This window comes from Danio rerio, chromosome 4 (assembly GCF_049306965.1).
Source record: "Danio rerio strain Tuebingen ecotype United States chromosome 4, GRCz12tu, whole genome shotgun sequence".
Lineage (NCBI taxonomy): Eukaryota > Metazoa > Chordata > Actinopteri > Cypriniformes > Danionidae > Danio > Danio rerio.
In genome coordinates, this window is record NC_133179.1 from 60,974,243 (window position 1) to 60,986,254 (window position 12,012).

Sequence of the window (12,012 nt, forward strand, 5' to 3'; positions counted from 1 at the left end):
TCGTTCCATCAGTAACAGCGGCAGGCCGGCAAATAAAATCCTGACATTCCACAGGGCACACTCGCTTGGCGGACAAAAGCCACCGGGGGCTCTCTTTGCGTGTTCCTTCACCTGGTCAAACCGCTTTGAGGGGGGACCTTTCGAGTAGTTTTCGGCGTCAGAACAGACTCTTCCAGCGACGGGTGGGCAGGCCTTCCACAGGCGCGCGCAGCTCTACTGGAGCAAAAGAGGCTTGGCAAAGGACGAGGAAGAGAGGGAAGCGCCGCTCCAGCCGGGCCCGACGCTACCGCCTGAACTCTGTCTTGAACCACTGTGCTCAGGGGAGAGCGCGAACGCAGTCCCCCACTACCAGAAATTATGCAGTCGAGATTCCCACATTTGGGGAGATCGCAGACATCTGCCCAGGGAACGTGCAATGGTAAATGTAGACTGTAGACTCTCGTCCAACGAGAAACCGCGATTGTCTACAGTTTGCTTAGACCCTGGGCTAATCGGAGGGATGCATTGTCTAAAGTTTAAAATCAGGGCCAATCAGCGCTGAGGATTTTCCAAAGTTTCTCTTGCTCTGAATGCTCAATTTATCGGGTCAGAAAGTTCATCTGCTGTCGAGATTAATTCGTATGTTAAAGTGATTTTGTGTGGAAAGTTATTTTTATACTGTTATATTGATGCACAGTATGTTTTGTTCACGACATGTTTGAAATATCTCACTTTTTGAGCAGTATTCGTGAGGCTGCGCCTTCAGAAAGTACACCTGTTGTTGAGATTTCGTGTGGTAAGTTATTTTTATACTGTTATATTGATGCACAATATGTTCTGGTTACATCACGTTCGAAGTTTTTCACTCTTTGTGCAGCATTTTGTCTTTGTTCGTGAGGCTGCGCTGTCAGCAAGTACACCTGTCATAGTGATTTAGAGCGGTAGGTTATTTTTATCCTGTTCTGATAAACAGTATGTTTTGCTCACATCACATTTAAAATATTTCACTGTGTGTGCAGTATTTTGTCTGTGTGCCTGACGCTGCGCTGTCAGACGTTCATCCATTACAGAGATTTTGTGCGGTAAGTTATTTTTATTGTTACATTAATGCTAAGGTCACATCATGTTTGAAATATCTCATTCTTTGTGCAGTGTTTGGTCTGTGCTGGTGACGCTGTGTCGTCAGAAAGTTCACCTGTCCTAGAGATTTCGTGTTGTCGGTTATTTTTATACTGTGATATTACTTATATGTATATATGGCTGCACAAAACCTGAAAAAGTTTAGCTTATGTATTATTTTCAAAGCTCGTGTCGGTTTGATAGCTCCATTCACATAGTAAACAGTTGTTTCATTAAAATATAGCAACCATCATGCTAATAAATAAATATCCCTTCATATACAGCAATATATGTGACCATGACAATTATTATCATTAGTTGTTACTATGAGAAGTAAAGAACATTTTAAGATCTTAGCTGGGACAAAACATATGATCCATACCTGTACACAGTAAAATCATCAGAGTAAAATTTACTCAGTTCAGAGAACATTTGGTCCCTCTCTAAATTGAGCAAAATTTACTCAGCAGCAGAGTAAAGTTAATGAGCCGATGATGAGTTTAATTAAGTGATGATTGAGGACTGATGATGAACACCTGCTGTTAATATGCAGAAACAGAAGAGAAGCAGCAGCAGCTACGCTCATTGCTTACCTGATTGACTTTATTTCTGTCAGATGTTCAAAAAATCCATATGAGACTGTGGCGAGGGGGCGTGGCCGAGAGCCGTGGGAACGGAGTAAGGCCACCGCGTAAATGGATACACCTGCGGTGCGCACCTGCCTCGGATCCCACGGAAGGAGCTCTGGACCATAAAAGGAGGAACTATGGCAGAGGAAGCCGAGAGAGGACCGGGCCCGGACATATTTTACTTTTGCTTTCAGTTTGACGGCAGTCTTCGTGAGGAGCTGCCGTCCGTCCGTTTTGGTTTAGACACGGAGACTGCCGTCCCTGTTAACCCATCTCATATAGGTCTCGCAGGGGCTGTGGCGCCAACCCCCCCATTGTCTCCGTGAGGAGCTGCCGTCCCTGTTATTAATAAATATTTTTAAACTACGTCGGTTCTCCGCCTCCTTCTTCCAGGCGGCCAAAGGGCCGTGAACTTTATTACAGAGACTTATAGTGAAGTCCAGTGTTGTAATGAGAAACTAAATCATTTGGTGATGAAAGGTTAGTAATTTCAGGAAGAGAGTTAATACTAGCAAAAAAAGGATTTTAAATTAATATGTTTTATGTTACGGAAGGAAATAGTACGGAGAGATTTGGTGGAAGAAAGAGAGAGTGCAAAATTAAATCAGAGGAGAAAATTATCCGTTATAGGGAGTTCCTCAGCAGAGAGGTCAATGGGTGAAACACCAGAGCAGCAGATGAGGTTGAGGGTGTGTCCTTTAGAGTGTGTGGGAACATTGACATGCTGTTGAAGTCCAAAGCTCTCAAGACAGGATATAAAATCTCTTGTAAGGGAGTTATTAAAATTATCCACATGAATATTAAAATCTCCTAAAACCATAATATTAGGTGAGAGGGTGGTAATATGTGTTAAAAAGCAGCAAAGTCATTTAGAAATTCATTATTTAGTTTGGGTGGACGATAAATTATGGAAACATTTGTAGGTGTGGATCCAGAAAGTTTTGAAATCATAGATTCGAATGAAGGAATAATGTGAAAATGTTTTTAAAGGAAAATGAGAAAGATTTTCAAGAATGTGTTCTCAAAAATTTCTACATTTGTTTCAGAAACAAAGTGCATAAAAGACCAGTTTCAGAACAATTTTGGAAAAAAATCTTTGTGGAAATAGACGAAGAGGGAATCTGGAAGAATTTAAAATGGAAATATTTAGACGCAAAAATTGAAACGTTGGATTATTTCATCAGACATAATGTTATTTTCACTGAAACAAAACTGGCACAAATTGGAAGCAGTGAGAATGCATTATGCAAAATATGTGGACTGGAAAATGAAGGTTTTATGCATTTGTTTTTAAAATGTGTTGAATTTAATACATTTATGGCAAAGTTAAAAGAAAGTATTAAACAAATGATGGAAAGTAAAACTGATTGAGGAGAAGACAGAATGGTATAAAATATTTTTATTTGGTTTTAATTAGGGATGCACCGATATGGATTTTTTGGCCGATACCGATAACCGATAATTCTTCAGACTTGGAGGCCGATAGCCGATATGTATAGGCCGATAATAATAAATATTTTAAATTGTTATATTTTTATACAGCAAACTTCATAAAAGATTGAACTGCTCTTATGAACTGAATAGTCTATACTTGAAGCAAAAAAGATATGATTTCGAAATTGCAAGGTGTCAACATCGGATCGATAACGATAATCTTAAAAATAGCATTTATCGGACAATAACGATATGGGCGCCGATATATCGTGCATCCCTAGTTTTAATGGAAGTAAAACAAGAATTGCCAATTTGTTTCTATCAGTTGCAAGAACTGTAATTTGAGAAAGGAGAAACATTGTTAAAAATAAACATGCTAAAATGGAGTTATGGACAATGTGTAAAAGAAACTGGAAAACTATATTAAAACTGTGGAACAATATTTTAGAATGGAAGAAAAAGAGACTGAATTTTACAAAACGTTTATGTTGAATACTCCTTATATTACGTACTCACTAGATGGTTTGAAAATAGATTTGCCAGAATGATTATGCTTGTTGTTTTCCTGTTTTGAAACCAACATAATGTCATAAGGAATGTTTGTAAATGATATTTTTATATGCTTCTGAACTGATGTTTTGAAAAAAAAAAACATATACTTGGATCGATACAGAGAATATTAGCATGGCCCCTGCGAAAGGATGACACGCAAATCCGTGAAGCGCTCCATATTGCTGTTTTAGTGCGTGGGTAAAAGTACAGAAATGAAAAAAGACAAAAGGCTTTTCACGATTCCAAATGGTGCATGAGGACGGGTTTAGCAAATCGTGGGAGGTGCTACTGGGTCAACTGGAAAGTCTACATGCATGGTGAAAACGAATGTGGGATGCTTTGATCGTTTGTTTTGTTGTGCAACCAATGCACTTCCAAAGCCCTTGCTTTAGTGGGACTTTGCCATAGGCTATCCTGACACTCTAATTTCCCCCTGTCCATAAACTTGGTGACCTACTGCATCAATCAGTGTGCCTAGCACTGACAGGGCCAAAGCTCTGTAGTGCACGGCATACAAGTGGGAACATGGCTCTCTAGGTCCCACCACCTTGGAGGAACATTGCTGGGACTCGAGGCGTACATATGCCCTGAGCCTGAGTGCTTGCTATGGTGGCACATATACTAAAATTGGGTCGATACAGAGAAGATTAGCATGGCCCCTGTGAAAGGATGACACGCAAATCCGTGAAGTGCTCCATATTGCTGTTTTAGTGCGTGGGTAAAAGTACAGAAATGAAAAAAGACAAAAGGCTTTTCACGATTCCAAATGGTGCATGAGGATGGGTTTAGCAAATCGTGGGAGGTGCTGCTGGGTCAACTGGAAAGTCTACATGCATGGTGAAAACGAATGTGGGATGCTTTGATCGTTTGTTTTGTTGTGCTAATGCACTTCCAAAGCCCTTGCTTTAGTGGGATTGCCATAGGCTATCCTGACACTCTAATTTCCCCCCGTCCATAAACTTGGTGACCTACTGCATCAATCAGTGTGCCTAGCACTGACAGGGCCAAAGCTCTGTAGTGCACGGCATACAAGTGGGAACATGGCTCTCCAGGTCCCACCACCTTGGAGGAACATTGCTGGGACTCGAGGGGTACATATGCCCTGAGCCTGACTGCTGATCTGTGCTCGCTACGGTGGCACATATACTAAAATTGGATCGATACAGAGAAAATTAGCATGGCCCCTGCGAAAGGATGACACGCAAATCCGTGAAGCGCTCCATATTGCTTTTTTAGTGCGTGGGTAAAAGTACAGAAATGAAAAAAGACAAAAGGCTTTTCACGTTTCCAAATGGTGCATGAGGATGGGTTTAGCAAATCGTGGGAGGTGCTGCTGGGTCGACTGGAAAGTCTACATGCATGGTGACAACGAATGTGGGATGCTTTGATCATTTGTTTTGTTGTGCTAATGCACTTCCAAAGCCCTTGCTTTAGTGGGATTGCCATAGGCTATCCTGACACTCTAATTTCCCCCTGTCCATAAACTTGGTGACCTACTGCATCAATCAGTGTGCCTAGCACTGACAGGGCCAAAGCTCTGTAGTGCACGGCATACAAGTGGGAACATGGCTCTCCGGTTCCCACCACCCTGGAGGAACATTGCTGGGACTCGAGGCGTACATATGCCCTGAGCCTGACCACTGGTCTGTGCTCGCTACGGTGGCACATATACTAAAATTGGATCGATACAGAGAAGATTAGCATGGCCCCTGCGAAAGGATGACACGCAAATCCGTGGAGCGCTCCATATTGCTGTTTTAGTGCGTGGGTAAAAGTACAGAAATGCAAAAAGACAAAAGGCTTTTCACGATTCCAAATGGTGCTTGAGGATGGGTTTAGCAAATCGTGGGAGGTGCTGCTGGGTCAACTGGAAAGTCTACATGCATGGTGAAAACGAATGTGGGATGCTTTGATCGTTTGTTTTGTTGTGCTAATGCACTTCCAAAGCCCTTGCTTTAGTGGGATTGCCATAGGCTATCCTGACACTCTAATTTCCCCCCGTCCATAAACTTGGTGACCTACTGCATCAATCAGTGTGCCTAGCACTGACAGGGCCAAAGCTCTGTAGTGCACGGCATACAAGTGGGAACATGGCTCTCCGGTTCCCACCACCCTGGAGGAACATTGCTGGGACTCGAGGCGTACATATGCCCTGAGCCTGACCACTGGTCTGTGCTCGCTACGGTGGCACATATACTAAAATTGGATCGATACAGAGAAGATTAGCATGGCCCCTGCGAAAGGATGACACGCAAATCCGTGAAGCGCTCCATATTGCTGTTTTAGTGCGTGGGTAAAAGTACAGAAATGCAAAAAGACAAAAGGCTTTTCACGATTCCAAATGGTGCATGAGGATGGGTTTAGCAAATCGTGGGAGGTGCTGCTGGGTCAACTGGAAAGTCTACATGCATGGTGAAAACGAATGTGGGATGCTTTGATCGTTTGTTTTGTTGTGCTAATGCACTTCCAAAGCCCTTGCTTTAGTGGGATTGCCATAGGCTATCCTGACACTCTAATTTCCCCCCGTCCATAAACTTGGTGACCTACTGCATCAATCAGTGTGCCTAGCACTGACAGGGCCAAAGCTCTGTAGTGCACGGCATACAAATGGGAACATGGCTCTCCGGTGCCCACCACCCTGGAGGAACATTGCTGGGACTCGAGGCATACATATGCCCTGAGCCTGACCACTGGTCTGTGCTCGCTACGGTGGCACATATACTAAAATTAGATCGATACAGAGAAGATTAGCATGGCCCCTGCGAAAGGCTGACACGCAAATCCGTGAAGCGCTCCATATTGCTGTTTTAGTGCGTGGGTAAAAGTACAGAAATGCAAAAAGACAAAAGGCTTTTCACGATTCCAAATGGTGCATGAGGATGGGTTTAGCAAATCGTGGGAGGTGCTGCTGGGTCAACTGGAAAGTCTACATGCATGGTGAAAACGAATGTGGGATGCTTTGATCATTTGTTTTGTTGTGCTAATGCACTTCCAAAGCCCTTGCTTTAGTGGGACTTTGCCATAGGCTATCCTGACACTCTAATTTCCCCCTGTCCATAAACTTGGTGACCTACTGCATCAATCAGTGTGCCTAGCACTGACAGGGCCAAAGCTCTGTAGTGCACGGCATACAAGTGGGAACATGGCTCTTCGGGTCCCACCACCTTGAAGGAACATTGCTGGGACTCGAGGCGTACATATGCCCTGAGCCTGACCACTGGTCTGTGCTCGCTACGGTGGCACATATACTAAAATTGGATCGATACAGAGAAGATTAGCATGGCCCCTGCGAAAGGATGACACGCAAATCCGTGAAGCGCTCCATATTGCTGTTTTAGTGCGTGGGTAAAAGTACAGAAATGAAAAAAGACAAAAGGCTTTTCACGATTCCAAATGGTGCATGAGGATGGGTTTAGCAAATCGTGGGAGGTGCTGCTGGGTCAACTGGAAAGTCTACATGCATGGTGACAATGAATGTGGGATGCTTTGATCATTTGTTTTGTTGTGCTAATGCACTTCCAAAGCCCTTGCTTTAGTGGGATTGCCATAGGCTATCCTGACACTCTAATTTCCCCCCGTCCATAAACTTGGTGACCTACTGCATCAATCAGTGTGCCTAGCACTGACAGGGCCAAAGCTCTGTAGTGCACGGCATACAAGTGGGAACATGGCTCTCCGGTGCCCACCACCCTGGAGGAACATTGCTGGGACTCGAGGCATACATATGCCCTGAGCCTGACCACTGGTCTGTGCTCGCTACGGTGGCACATATACTAAAATTGGATCGATACAGAGAAGATTAGCATGGCCCCTGCGAAAGGATGACAGGGAAATCCATGAAGCGCTCCATATTGCTTTTTTAGTGCGTGGGTAAAAGTACAGAAATGAAAAAAGACAAAAGGCTTTTCACGTTTCCAAATGGTGCATGACGATGGGTTTAGCAAATCGTGGGAGGTGCTGCTGGGTCAACTGGAAAGTCTACATGCATGGTGACAACGAATGTGGGATGCTTTGATCGTTTGTTTTGTTGTGCTAATGCACTTCCAAAGCCCTTGCTTTAGTGGGATTGCCATAGGCTATCCTGACACTCTAATTTGCCCCCGTCCATAAACTTGGTGACCTACTGCATCAATCAGTGTGCCTAGCACTGACAGGGCCAAAGCTCTGTAGTGCACGGCATACAAGTGGGAACATGGCTCTCCGGTTCCCACCACCCTGGAGGAACATTGCTGGGACTCGAGGCATACATATGCCCTGAGCCTGACCACTGGTCTGTGCTCGCTACGGTGGTACATATACTAAAATTGGATCGATACAGAGAAGATTAGCATGGCCCCTGCGAAAGGATGACACGCAAATCCGTGAAGCGCTCCATATTGCTGTTTTAGTGCGTGGGTAAAAGTACAGAAATGCAAAAAGACAAAAGGCTTTTCACGATTCCAAATGGTGCATGAGGATGGGTTTAGCAAATCGTGGGAGGTTCTGCTGGGTCAACTGGAAAGTCTACATGCATGGTGAAAACGAATGTGGGATGCTTTGATCGTTTGTTTTGTTGTGCTAATGCACTTCCAAAGCCCTTGCTTTAGTGGGACTTTGCCATAGGCTATCCTGACACTCTAATTTCCCCCTGTCCATAAACTTGGTGACCTACTGCATCAATCAGTGTGCCTAGCACTGACAGGGCCAAAGCTCTGTAGTGCACGGTATATAAGTGGGAACATGGCTCTTCGGGTCCCACCACCTTGGAGGAACATTGCTGGGACTCGAGGCGTACATATGCCCTGAGCCTGTCCACTCGTCCGTGCTCGCTACGGTGGCACATATACTAAAATTGGATCGATACAGAGAAGATTAGCATGGCCCCTGCGAAAGGATGACACGCAAATCCGTGAAGCGCTCCATATTGCTGTTTTAGTGCGTGGGTAAAAGTACAGAAATGCAAAAAGACAAAAGGCTTTTCACGATTCCAAATGGTGCATGAGGATGGGTTTAGCAAATCGTGGGAGGTGCTGCTGGGTCAACTGGAAAGTCTACATGCATGGTGAAAACGAATGTGGGATGCTTTGATCGTTTGTTTTGTTGTGCTAATGCACTTCCAAAGCCCTTGCTTTAGTGGGACTTTGCCATAGGCTATCCTGACACTCTAATTTCCCCCTGTCCATAAACTTGGTGACCTACTGCATCAATCAGTGTGCCTAGCACTGACAGGGCCAAAGCTCTGTAGTGCACGGCATACAAGTGGGAACATGGCTCTTCGGGTCCCACCACCTTGAAGGAACATTGCTGGGACTCGAGGCGTACATATGCCCTGAGCCTGACCGCTGGTTTGTGCTCGCTACGGTGGCACATATACTAAAATTGGATCGATACAGAGAAGATTAGCATGGCCCCTGCGAAAGGATGACACGCAAATCCGTGAAGCGCTCCATATTGCTGTTTTAGTGCGTGGGTAAAAGTACAGAAATGAAAAAAGACAAAAGGCTTTTCACGATTCCAAATGGTGCATGAGGATGGGTTTAGCAAATCGTGGGAGGTGCTGCTGGGTCAACTGGAAAGTCTACATGCATGGTGAAAAGGAATGTGGGATGCTTTGATCGTTTGCTTTGTTGTGCAACCAATGCACTTCCAAAGCCCTTGCTTTACTGGGACTTTGCCATAGGCTATCCTGACACTCTAATTTCCCCCCGTCCATAAACTTTGTGACCTACTGCATCAATCAGTGTGCCTAGCACTGACAGTGCCAAAGCTCTGTAGTGCACGGTATATAAGTGGGAACATGGCTCTTCGGGTCCCACCACCTTGAAGGAACATTGCTGGGACTCGAGGCGTACATATGCCCTGAGCCTGACCACTGGTCTGTGCTCGCTATGGTGGCACATATACTAAAATTGGATCGATACAGAGAAGATTAGCATGGCCCCTGCGAAAGGATGACACGCAAATCCGTGAAGCGCTCCATATTGCTGTTTTAGTGCGTGGGTAAAAGTACAGAAATGAAAAAAGACAAAAGGCTTTTCACGATTCCAAATGGTGCATGAGGATGGGTTTAGCAAATTGTGGGAGGTGCTGCTGGGTCAACTGGAAAGTCTACATGCATGGTGAAAACGAATGTGGGATGCTTTGATCGTTTGTTTTGTTGTGCTAATGCACTTCCAAAGCCCTTGCTTTAGTGGGACTTTGCCATAGGCTATCCTGACACTCTAATTTCCCCCTGTCCATAAACTTGGTGACCTACTGCATCAATCAGTGTGCCTAGCACTGACAGGGCCAAAGCTCTGTAGTGCACGGCATACAAGTGGGAACATGGCTCTTCGGGTCCCACCACCTTGAAGGAACATTGCTGGGACTCGAGCCGTACATATGCCCTGAGCCTGACCACCGGTCTGTGCTCGCTACGGTGGCACATATACTAAAATTGGATCGATACAGAGAAGATTAGCATGGCCCCTGTGAAAGGATGACACGCAGATCCGTGGAGCGCTCCATATTGCTGTTTTAGTGCGTGGGTAAAAGTACAGAAATGAAAAAAGACAAAAGGCTTTTCACGATTCCAAATGGTGCATGAGGATGGGTTTAGCAAATCGTGGGAGGTGCTGCTGGGTCAACTGGAAAGTCTACATGCATGGTGAAAAGGAATGTGGGATGCTTTGATCGTTTGCTTTGTTGTGCAACCAATGCACTTCCAAAGCCCTTGCTTTACTGGGACTTTGCCATAGGCTATCCTGACACTCTAATTTCCCCCTGTCCATAAACTTGGTGACCTACTGCATCAATCAGTGTGCCTAGCACTGACAGGGCCAAAGCTCTGTAGTGCACGGCATACAAGTGGGAACATGGCTCTCCAGGTCCCACCACCTTGGAGAAACATTGCTGGGACTCGAGGCGTACATATGCCCTGAGCCTGTCCACTCGTCCGTGCTCGCTACGGTGGTACATATACTAAAATTGGATCGATACAGAGAAGATTAGCATGGCCCCTGCGAAAGGATGACACGCAAATCCGTGAAGCGCTCCATATTGCTGTTTTAGTGCGTGGGTAAAAGTACAGAAATGAAAAAAGACAAAAGGCTTTTCACGATTCCAAATGGTGCATGAGGATGGGTTTAGCAAATCGTGGGAGGTGCTGCTGGGTCAACTGGAAAGTCTACATGCATGGTGAAAACGAATGTGGGATGCTTTGATCGTTTGCTTTGTTGTGCAACCAATGCACTTCCAAAGCCCTTGCTTTACTGGGACTTTGCCATAGGCTATCCTGACACTCTAATTTCCCCCTGTCCATAAACTTGGTGACCTACTGCATCAATCAGTGTGCCTAGCACTGACAGGGCCAAAGCTCTGTAGTGCACGGCATACAAGTGGGAACATGGCTCTCCAGGTCCCACCACCTTGGAGGAACATTGCTGGGACTCGAGGCGTACATATGCCCTGAGCCTGAGTGCTCACTACGGTGGCACATATACTAAAATTGGATTGATACAGAGAAGATTAGCATGGTCCCTGCGAAAGGATGACACGCAAATCCGTTAAGCGATCCATATTGCTGTTTTAGTGCGTGGGTAAAAGTACAGAAATGAAAAAAGACAAAAGGCTTTTCACGATTCCAAATGGTGCATGAGGATGGGTTTAGCAAATCGTGGGAGGTGCTGCTGGGTCAACTGGAAAGTCTACATGCATGGTGAAAACGAATGTGGGATGCTTTGATCGTTTGTTTTGTTGTGCTAATGCACTTCCAAAGCCCTTGCTTTAGTGGGACTTTGCCATAGGCTATCCTGACACTCTAATTTCCCCCCGTCCATAAACTTGGTGACCTACTGCATCAATCAGTGTGCCTAGCACTGACAGGGCCAAAGCTCTGTAGTGCACGGCATACAAGTGGGAACATGGCTCTAGGATAGAAAGGAGAAAAGACAAAAGGTTTTTTACAAATGAAAAAAAAGAAAAAGATTCCAAATGGTGCATGAGCAGGGTTTTAGCTGTTGGGATAGTTTACAGTTTAACCCAAAGCATGACCGTCTGATAGATGAAGAAGAGCTAGAGTCAGAGATTCAAATAAATAAATAAATCAAGTTTACCTAAGATAGTTTGCAGTTTCATCATCAGAAGCCAGCTTCAACACTCGCAATAAGTTCCTAGGCTGCTCTGCTTACAATCACCAATCAATAACAATTATACTCTGACATAATGTCATTTCCAACTGAACACTGTGATTATCAGTTGTCATGGAACAGGCAGATAGCAGCTCATAGCTGATATCTAATGAGAGAGAAAGAGAGTTTTGAGCAATCCAGAACTGTTAATG

At 44.8% G+C, this 12,012-nt stretch overlaps 1 long non-coding RNA gene, 14 other non-coding genes and 1 pseudogene across 15 annotated transcripts; all 16 read left to right on the forward strand.

The window, feature by feature from the left end:
• The first annotated feature begins 694 nt into the window (after positions 1–694).
• On the forward strand, positions 695–1,790 carry LOC141381905 (uncharacterized). The gene is made up of 4 exons (XR_012402807.1): positions 695–775; positions 857–920; positions 999–1,061; positions 1,715–1,790. It is a non-coding gene; the product is annotated as an uncharacterized lncRNA (long non-coding RNA).
• Positions 1,791–3,796: 2,006 nt separating this feature from the next.
• LOC137495096 (U6 spliceosomal RNA) lies at positions 3,797–3,897 on the forward strand (annotated as a pseudogene).
• Positions 3,898–4,310: 413 nt separating this feature from the next.
• LOC137495040 (U6 spliceosomal RNA) lies at positions 4,311–4,417 on the forward strand. The gene has a single exon (XR_011014984.1). It is a non-coding gene; the product is annotated as a U6 spliceosomal RNA (small nuclear RNA).
• Positions 4,418–4,835: 418 nt separating this feature from the next.
• On the forward strand, positions 4,836–4,942 carry LOC137495013 (U6 spliceosomal RNA). Its single transcript, XR_011014957.1, has one exon. It is a non-coding gene; the product is annotated as a U6 spliceosomal RNA (small nuclear RNA).
• Positions 4,943–5,360: 418 nt separating this feature from the next.
• On the forward strand, positions 5,361–5,467 carry LOC137494998 (U6 spliceosomal RNA). The gene has a single exon (XR_011014942.1). It is a non-coding gene; the product is annotated as a U6 spliceosomal RNA (small nuclear RNA).
• A 418-nt stretch (positions 5,468–5,885) lies between these two features.
• On the forward strand, positions 5,886–5,992 carry LOC137494684 (U6 spliceosomal RNA). The gene has a single exon (XR_011014630.1). It is a non-coding gene; the product is annotated as a U6 spliceosomal RNA (small nuclear RNA).
• A 418-nt stretch (positions 5,993–6,410) lies between these two features.
• Positions 6,411–6,517, forward strand: LOC137495042 (U6 spliceosomal RNA). Its single transcript, XR_011014986.1, has one exon. It is a non-coding gene; the product is annotated as a U6 spliceosomal RNA (small nuclear RNA).
• A 420-nt stretch (positions 6,518–6,937) lies between these two features.
• On the forward strand, positions 6,938–7,044 carry LOC137494683 (U6 spliceosomal RNA). The gene has a single exon (XR_011014629.1). It is a non-coding gene; the product is annotated as a U6 spliceosomal RNA (small nuclear RNA).
• A 418-nt stretch (positions 7,045–7,462) lies between these two features.
• Positions 7,463–7,569, forward strand: LOC137495016 (U6 spliceosomal RNA). The gene has a single exon (XR_011014960.1). It is a non-coding gene; the product is annotated as a U6 spliceosomal RNA (small nuclear RNA).
• Positions 7,570–7,987: 418 nt separating this feature from the next.
• On the forward strand, positions 7,988–8,094 carry LOC137494921 (U6 spliceosomal RNA). Its single transcript, XR_011014865.1, has one exon. It is a non-coding gene; the product is annotated as a U6 spliceosomal RNA (small nuclear RNA).
• A 420-nt stretch (positions 8,095–8,514) lies between these two features.
• Positions 8,515–8,621, forward strand: LOC137494682 (U6 spliceosomal RNA). The gene has a single exon (XR_011014628.1). It is a non-coding gene; the product is annotated as a U6 spliceosomal RNA (small nuclear RNA).
• Positions 8,622–9,041: 420 nt separating this feature from the next.
• Positions 9,042–9,148, forward strand: LOC137494680 (U6 spliceosomal RNA). The gene has a single exon (XR_011014626.1). It is a non-coding gene; the product is annotated as a U6 spliceosomal RNA (small nuclear RNA).
• A 423-nt stretch (positions 9,149–9,571) lies between these two features.
• On the forward strand, positions 9,572–9,678 carry LOC137494787 (U6 spliceosomal RNA). Its single transcript, XR_011014733.1, has one exon. It is a non-coding gene; the product is annotated as a U6 spliceosomal RNA (small nuclear RNA).
• A 420-nt stretch (positions 9,679–10,098) lies between these two features.
• Positions 10,099–10,205, forward strand: LOC137495049 (U6 spliceosomal RNA). The gene has a single exon (XR_011014993.1). It is a non-coding gene; the product is annotated as a U6 spliceosomal RNA (small nuclear RNA).
• Positions 10,206–10,628: 423 nt separating this feature from the next.
• On the forward strand, positions 10,629–10,735 carry LOC137494920 (U6 spliceosomal RNA). Its single transcript, XR_011014864.1, has one exon. It is a non-coding gene; the product is annotated as a U6 spliceosomal RNA (small nuclear RNA).
• Positions 10,736–11,148: 413 nt separating this feature from the next.
• LOC137495057 (U6 spliceosomal RNA) lies at positions 11,149–11,255 on the forward strand. The gene has a single exon (XR_011015001.1). It is a non-coding gene; the product is annotated as a U6 spliceosomal RNA (small nuclear RNA).
• Positions 11,256–12,012: the final 757 nt, after the last annotated feature.